The sequence below is a fragment of the Eupeodes corollae genome, chromosome 2, assembly GCF_945859685.1.
Source record: "Eupeodes corollae chromosome 2, idEupCoro1.1, whole genome shotgun sequence".
NCBI classification, from domain to species: Eukaryota; Metazoa; Arthropoda; class Insecta; order Diptera; family Syrphidae; genus Eupeodes; species Eupeodes corollae.
In genome coordinates this window covers 95,007,522-95,015,878 of record NC_079148.1, presented here as the reverse complement: position 1 = coordinate 95,015,878, position 8,357 = coordinate 95,007,522, and positions in this window count along the sequence as shown.

The following is an 8,357-nucleotide window of genomic DNA, read 5'->3' as shown; positions in this document are numbered from 1 at the left end:
CGAGGTGGGGTGGGATATAAATTTTGTTGTGGTAAGTGAGCAATTTCAGGATAAAAATTTTGTTTCACTGGTAGTTGACGGATTTGAGGTCTCATTAGTGGTATATTCCTCTGTGGTTGCTGAGGTACAGGATGTTGCCACGCCTTGTTTTGAAATGTATTATGTATCTGATTTGCATGAGTTGCTCGGAATGTTTGATTCTCGAGTTTAAGGCATAAATTTAATGCCTGTGGCAAGTCCGTTGGCTCACGGATGCCCAACAGTCTTGGTAAATCGCCGTTTAGGCCACGCACAAAGGTATCTAGAGCTTTATCTCTATACGTACGTGTAAGTAGGGAAAGTGATTCTGGACCTACGTCCATGCAGGATATTTTATTGAGTATGAGGGATAGGTGATTGTAAACTATTTGGTAAAATTGTTGGGTTGTTTTATTCCCTTGTACAAGTGAAGTCATCTGGTACTCGAGAGTACCGAGGTCTCTCTGATCTGCGTAATGCAGAGCTAGACATTTACAGATTGCTTTCCAATCTAAAGGTGTATTGTAGGCTTCCAATACAGCATCGGCATTTCCTGTTATTTTGTTTCGGATAACATTAAGGAGGCCGTAATATTTAGGTGAACCTGCTGTAGGTTCATATATCGTGAGAATGCGTTCAACGCTCTTACGCCATGAACTAAACTCACCCTCTTTGCCTGAGAATTCTCTCAGACTTCGAACGATATCCGGTATTTTATCGAGTTCGGATAAGTTGTTTCGATACTCAGGATTAATGGCTTGGTCCCTTACAATTTGTTCGGAATCTCCTCTAAGGACGTTCCTTACAATATTTGTTACGACGGCAGTGAGGTCAGCTGCTGTCACTATAGGTCGCTGGTTAATTACAGGGGGAGGTGGTTGTTGGTTAATTTGTTGAGGTTGTTGATTTATTTGAGGAGCTTGGACTAGGGGTGGGTTTTCAAGTATTGGGGGTCTTGCGAGGTTATTATTATTTGCCATTATGATAGATTTTTGTGTTAAAAAATTTTTCTTATTCAATACAGGGAAATTTGATTTTTTGTATTGTTTTGATTAACTTGAATTCTATTACTAATCTATTAGATTTGATTTAATTTTTCTTTCTTAAATTTAATTTTTGCAATTTTACTATATTTTTTTCAATCTAGTATCGTTTTAATTTTCTATGTAATTTTCTTTTTATGTTCTTACACTATTATACTAATTATTAATTAATATTTTTTTCCTTAAAATACGTACAAAACTGCAACAAATAACTGCTTTAGCATGTTGCTTTCCTGGAACGGCTGACGGAATCTCGTCTCCTGTTTGCTGGTGCAGCTACTTAGGGGCCCTTAATTTTTTTCCAGGGGAGTTTTAACTTCTTCGATACAGTCACTTTAAGCTCAGATGTGATTTTTGAGCTTGATCACGACACTTTTTATTTAAAAGTTTGAGTACGAAGCTTTTTTATTTGAGCTTGAGCACAACACTTTTTATTTATGGCCGGTTACGAAACTATTTTTTATGCTCGAGTACGACACTTTTTTTCTTTTTTCCTTTTATGCTCGGACACGACACTTTTTTTCTTTTATGCTCGGGTACGACACGTTTTTTTTTTCTTTTATGCTCGGGTACGACACGTTTCTTTTCTTATGCTCGGGTTCTTTTATTTATGCTCGGGTACTTTATGCTCGGGCACTTTTTATTTATGCGCGGGTACTTTATGCTCGGGTACTTTTATTTATGCTTGGGTACTTTATGCTCGGGCGCCAGTTATGTTATTTCTCGCTTTAGAAATAAAAAAAAACACAATTTCAATTTCTAGTGCGACGTGTCGCGTTTATTGATCAAAGAAGACTCAACTTAAAATTATCTTACACTGATATTTATAATGATATAATGTCTTCCTAAGCATACCCATTCAAGTTGTCGGTGTGGAACTTGTATTTCCATATTCCTGGAAATATAATGCTGGTGGAAATTGTATTTTCATATTTCTGGAAATATAATGCTGAACAGAACGACGACCGTGGGAGTGCAAGTCAGCATTAAGCAAGTGCAGCTTATGGGAACATTTATTGTTTGGCCTTGATTTCGTTTGTTGGCCTGGGCATGTGGTGTTATTGGATATTTCAATATTCGTTGTGTTAACATACAGCCTGCACGACACCACCTCCGACAACGGATTCAGTCTGATCAATTTCGCTGCGGGGTGAGACGTTCTGGTAGCTAGTACGCAGTTCCCACATCTCAATATTCACAAGGGGACATGGAAATTTCCTGATCAATCAACCGTCAACCAGATTGACCACATTGCGATCGATGCACGACACTTTTCCAGTATCCAGAATATCCGAACATTCCGAGAGGCCAACATTGACTCGGACCACTCGCGAGCTCTACGAGCAGAAGAGGAGAGAGGAACACCGGCTTTTTAGATGGAAAAAAAGAGAGCATGAGAAGCGCGATCGAGGAGATAGAGGGATATTACAACAGGAATGAGGTTCGTAAATTTTACCAAAAGGTAAAAAACAACTCCCAAGAGTACCAGCTACGAACCGAAGCCTGTAAAGACGATCAGGGGAACATCGTAGTAGAACCGCAATCGATGCTGAGAATATGGAAAAGGTCACTTCTCCAAATTATATAACGGCGATGACGAACCGAATTCCGCTGTAAGGGAGATAGAACCACTCAACCTCGGCGACGTAGACCAACAATTCCGCCTACCCGACCCTGACGAAGTGAAGATAGCTATATCTAAACTTAAGTCAAACAAAGCTGATGGAGCTGACGGCATGGCTGCCGAACTATTCAAAGCAGCAGGCCATGACTTGGTAGGGAGTATGCACCAATTCATCTGTAAAATATGGTTGGAAGAAAGCATGCCCGATGAATAGAATCTCAGCATAGTGTGCCCGATACATAAGAAAGGAGACCCTCTTAACTGCGCAACTACAGAGGCATCAGTCTCCTTAACATTGCGTATAAGATCCTCTCTGCCGTATTATGTGAACGTCTGAAGCCATTCGCCAACAACCTGATTGGTCCTTATCAGTGTGGCTTCAGACCAGGAAAGTCCACTATCGAGCAAATATTCACACTGTGGCAGATCTTGGAAAAAACCCAGGAGCTTCAAATCGATACCCACCATCTCTTTATCGATTTTAAAGCCGCGTATGACAGCATCTATAGGGAAGAGCTCTACCGAGCAATGTCTAGTTTTGGCATCCCTGTCAAACTTATCTGTTTGTGCACAATGACGATGGAGAATGCACATTGCTCTAACAATGTCGGAAAAGATCTTACCGATACATTTGATGTCAAAAAAGGTTTTAGACAAGGCGATGCACTGTCATGCGACTTCTTCTAAAACTCAACCGTCAACACTAAAGGCACAATCTTCCAAAGGTCCATCCAATTACTCGGATTCGCAGATGATATTGACATAATTGGAAGATCAAAGCGTGATGTCAGTGGAGCGTTTTTGAGCATTGCGACGGAAGCGAAGAAGATGGGTTTAGTGGTCAATGAGGGCAAGACCAAGTATATGCTGTCATCAAAAAAGGACACTGAACAACGACGTCTTGGACAAAACGTCACCATGGACAGCTATAACTTTGAGGTAGTTAAGGACTTTGTCTACCTAGGCACCGCTATTAACACAGACAACGACACCAACGCTGAAATCAAACGAAGAATAACTCTTGCAAATCAATGTTTCTTTGGACTTAGAAGGCAATTGAGAAGTAAAGTCCTCCCTCGAGCATCTAAAATCTCCATCTATAAGACACTCATCATCCTGGTTCTCATTTATGGCGCTGAGGCTGAGGAAAGATAAGAGCGTCTTAGGATGCTTCGAGAGAAAAATTCTTTGGGAGATTTTTGGTCCCATACGCATAGATGGAGAATGGAGGATATATATCTAGATATTTATCTATTAGTCTATTAACTTAAAATAGTGTGGCCTTTTTTTACTTTATCAGACTTCAATATGGACCAACAGCTGAAAATTGACCTTATTTCACGGTACCTCTTGTAGTATCAAGGGAACTCTTGAAATATTTAGGGAGGTTTCGAGATATCATGATATGTTAAATATCAAGGGAGTTCTTGTTATATCAGGTGATGTCTTGTAATATTAAGGATAACGTCTTAAAATATAAAGAGGTCTGGATAGTTCATGGACCTCTTAAAATATCAAACAAGGTCTTGAAAAAGCGATCAAAGTCTGAAAATTTCAAGGAAGGTATTGATATTTCAAGGGAGATCTTTAAATGTAAAGTGATTTTAAAGGCGCTCTTTCAATATAAAAGGAAGTCTTGAATTTTTCAGCTAGGTCACAAAATATCAAGATAAATCTTCAAATTTGAAGGAGCTCTTGCATGACCAATCTCTGTGTAAAGTACAAGCTTGGTTGGTTTAATACACGCTTCGAAAAAAGTAATGATAGCTTAGCTAGGACAACCCACTGGCTTTGTAGGTCTGAGGACTTATGTAAGCAAAGTACGAATAATGTTCAAATTAAATGGTACTAGGTTATACGTGTATAACACCCATGTGAAAAATAACGTTCAAATGAAAAATATTCTAATATATGGAAATACTTATAAGACTTTTATTACCTACGGGTGTTTGTATTTCCAACATTACCGAAAACAAAGTAAGTCTACGTAATGTAATTTGACCCATTTCAATTTAATAGCTTATGATTAATATTTGAACCTTGGTACATATAGTATAATATTATAAGAAGGCAAATAACCATAACTTTTGTCACACCTACGAGCAAATAAAGGAATATTAAGTTGCAATATCTTAAATGACCAGTATAAGAACCCCACCCTAACTCAGTAAAGCTTCACTAATAACTGCAATCCAATAATCAGCAACTTCATCAAATGCACAGAATCGAAAGAAAGAATAGAAATTGATGATATCGAAGATGAGGCATTGTTGGCATCTTAATGAACCAACAAGGACTATCACAGAAACTTATATTCTACACCCTCTTTAGCTGGCTGACGTCTAAATTAAGTGTAATCATGATTTACAGCATGAAAGAATTTCTCATCACGACGACACAGACCAAGGCTCAGAGATAGAATCCCAACCAGAAACAGAACCAGAACAAAAACCAGGACCTCATTTATGTACTCATTCCAATCCTGGAAAATAGTATTAAGTTCGTATATGACATGTGGATATAAATACCGAAGAAAATGTAGAGTTTGTATTGCTTTCAGCTTTCAGTGAATGTCTGAAGGATAGAACATAATATATGCGGATGTACAACATTAAAATCCCCCAAAACAATGTCAAAGGAAATTAACAAAACTCGCACAAGTCCTGAATTTAAATTAACTTTGAGCGCGTCTCGATTCCATTTCATCAAAGTATTTATGTATACTATGTAGGTATTTGTATATTTTGCGGTCGTAAGTAATCCGAGGATATTTATATGGCATTTTAAATTGAATTAAGGACATCATATTCTTGATGGTGGATTTGAGTTCTACCGCCCGCCAAAGCAATCCCAATGCCGCTAGTGCGAAGAGAGTCATCTCAATTCGTTTGTTAATTGTTTCGATTTGTATTTATTTAGGTGAGTATTGTCATTGTCATTAGAAGTCCTTTGCCCTCCGCCCATTGTGGCGCGGTGGCAATGCACCTTTGAGTTAATTTATTTATGCAAATTTTTCATCATCTCTGGGATTTTAATGTGATTTATTTTAATAAACTGAACAGGAAGCAGATCGTACTTTAAAGAGTATCCAGCCGAGCAAAGGAAAGCAACTTTTATAATTAGTTAAGAAAATTTAAATTTCAATAGCAAATTAAAGCTGGAATTAATTCTTCTTCGTATTTTTCATTGTCCCCCCGCAAAAGAAGAAGTGAAAATGATATGAACAAAATACACTATAGAAAAAATCTTTGCTAGAGCTTTCTTTAACAAATATTTTCGGATAACTCATGCCGTCATATTCTTATGATATGACTTAAGGGTGGCATAAGGACGAAAAAGAAAAAGAAACTTGTAGGTAATATGATTTATAGACGACATCTTGCCATTTCCCCCTGTTGAATTGTTTTTGTATGAATTCGATGGCCGGAATGTCCTTTTAACATTAATTCGCATAGAACATATTTCCACATATGGGAAAAGGGCAATAAATTCGGGGTGTGATTAGGTTATATGACATGACATGACGGGTATAAATGGGGTAGTACCCACACTCTTTAGATGATATAGAATAGATATTGGGATATTGCATAAGTGATTCCGATTTTGTTTGTTTTTGTAAATATTTACTAAGAATAAATTTAAAGTTTTTCAATTCGGCAAATATAGTTGCAGGTATAAAAAAAGAAATCTGCAAGTTTTTAAAAGAAGTTGAATTTTTTGGCTTATATTGATGCTTTAGTATGAGCCAAGATTATACTTTATTTAAAAATAGCTTTAGTATATTATCTTTTAAAGGTTATACACAATTTATCGAATTTTATTTAATTGAAAAATGGGAAAGGATATACACTACCGATCAAAAGTTTGAGACCACCTCTGAAATTTGAGAAATATCGAGTCCTAACCCCTAAACAGAAGTTTTAGGAAAAAAGTTAATACTTAAAAAAAGTGAATGTTTTGAAGTATGTTTCGGGTCATTGTCTTGTTGGAATACAAAACCTTCCCGATTAATAGAAGTCCAGATACCAAAACGTGGTCTTCCAATACCGTTTTATAGACTTCTTTATCAATTCTTCCGATCACTCGTGTTAGATCTCCTACTCTATCGAAGGAAAAACATCCCCACACCATTACTGAACCGCCTACATGCTTTACAATTGGGACCAAACAGTCTGGTTGTATCTTCTGTTCAGCACTGCACCGTCCTGACGTACACTCTGCGATTTGAGCCAAATATCTCAAACTTGGACTCATCGTTCCATAAGACTCTGTTGAAGTCTTCATCTGTCCAATCCTTATGATTTTTGGCCCATTCAACCGTTTGATCTTGTTTCGGAGTTGGAGAAGTGGTTTCCGCACTGCAACGCGCCCAAAAAGTAAAGTAAGAAATATACAGCCTTATCGGGAATTCCTTGGGAAATATTTTTCCCAAGCAGGAAAGGATATTTTAGTTTGAACGTCTTACTTTTAAGATTTCTTTTTTGTTAGTTTTTCTCAATTTAATTTAATCTATGTTAAGGTTTGCGACGACGAGATGAAAATTAGATTTGTATAGATGCTTCACCCTCTGGAGCATCACATGATTCATTTATTTGGAGAGTAAGTGAACTGCGATCCTGGCTGGAAGAAAGATATTTAAATGGTGACAGAAATTCTTGGCTATTGGGTAATAATATTTTAAATAAAACAATTATTATATTTGTTCAATAAAATTTTTAACAGGTGATGCTGGATATCCCTTGGAACCCTGGTTATTGACACCCCATCGAACAGTACAAGGTTCATCGGAAACTAATTTCAGTGAAGCCCATACTCGATGCCGAATATATTTCCTGCATTCTCATTGCTTCCATTTCAAGGTTGTGCCTTTAGGTTTCATCCAACATCTTCTTCTGAAACTCACTAATTTTGTCAATGGACCTGCATATTTTTTTGGAATGGTATTCCATTTCTTTTTGGTGTCGCTTCATAGCCTCAACTGCCTCTTCAACCTAATTGCAGAGTTATTTTTGAATTTCGATTTCTCGTTCGAAAGCGACGTCACATGTTATGCCTTTTTGTGGCTTTTTTGTAGGACGAGAGTTGAAGTTCTGTGTTCAATTTTCATATGGGAACCATTTGTTTCAATGTTCTGCTCCTCCGGTTCAGTTGCATTCGTCGAAGGATTTGTCATTTAACACTTCAACAGAACGGCTGACTGATGATGAATTTGGATAATTTTCACTATCGACGATTTGATTTCGATTACTATCTGTCTTTCTCTTTATGCTACATGAAGGGAGACCAAAAGTAAAAGCATCTGGGCAACCTTCCACCGATTCTTCTAAGGCACAAATTCTAATTATTGTTTCCTCCAACGCACTGAATTTATACTCCTTGTTTGGGCCTCCATCGGTTGCTTTTTGTTGTCTCTTGTTTTCAGACATTTTCTTCCTCACGTATTTTTTTTATCAAGTCATACCTTAAACTATTTTTGTTATTAAGAAAAAAATCATGGTTATCAACTTATCACCTACTTTTTTCCATTCAGAAATAGATTTTGTTGGTGGGCCCAAACTAATAAGTTCTTTTTCAACTTCTTTCCAAAATGTTAATAAATCTTCCTTAGACCGATTTGTTGTGAAATCATTAGCAATATCTCGGTTTGTTTCCATAAAACCGATTAAAACTTG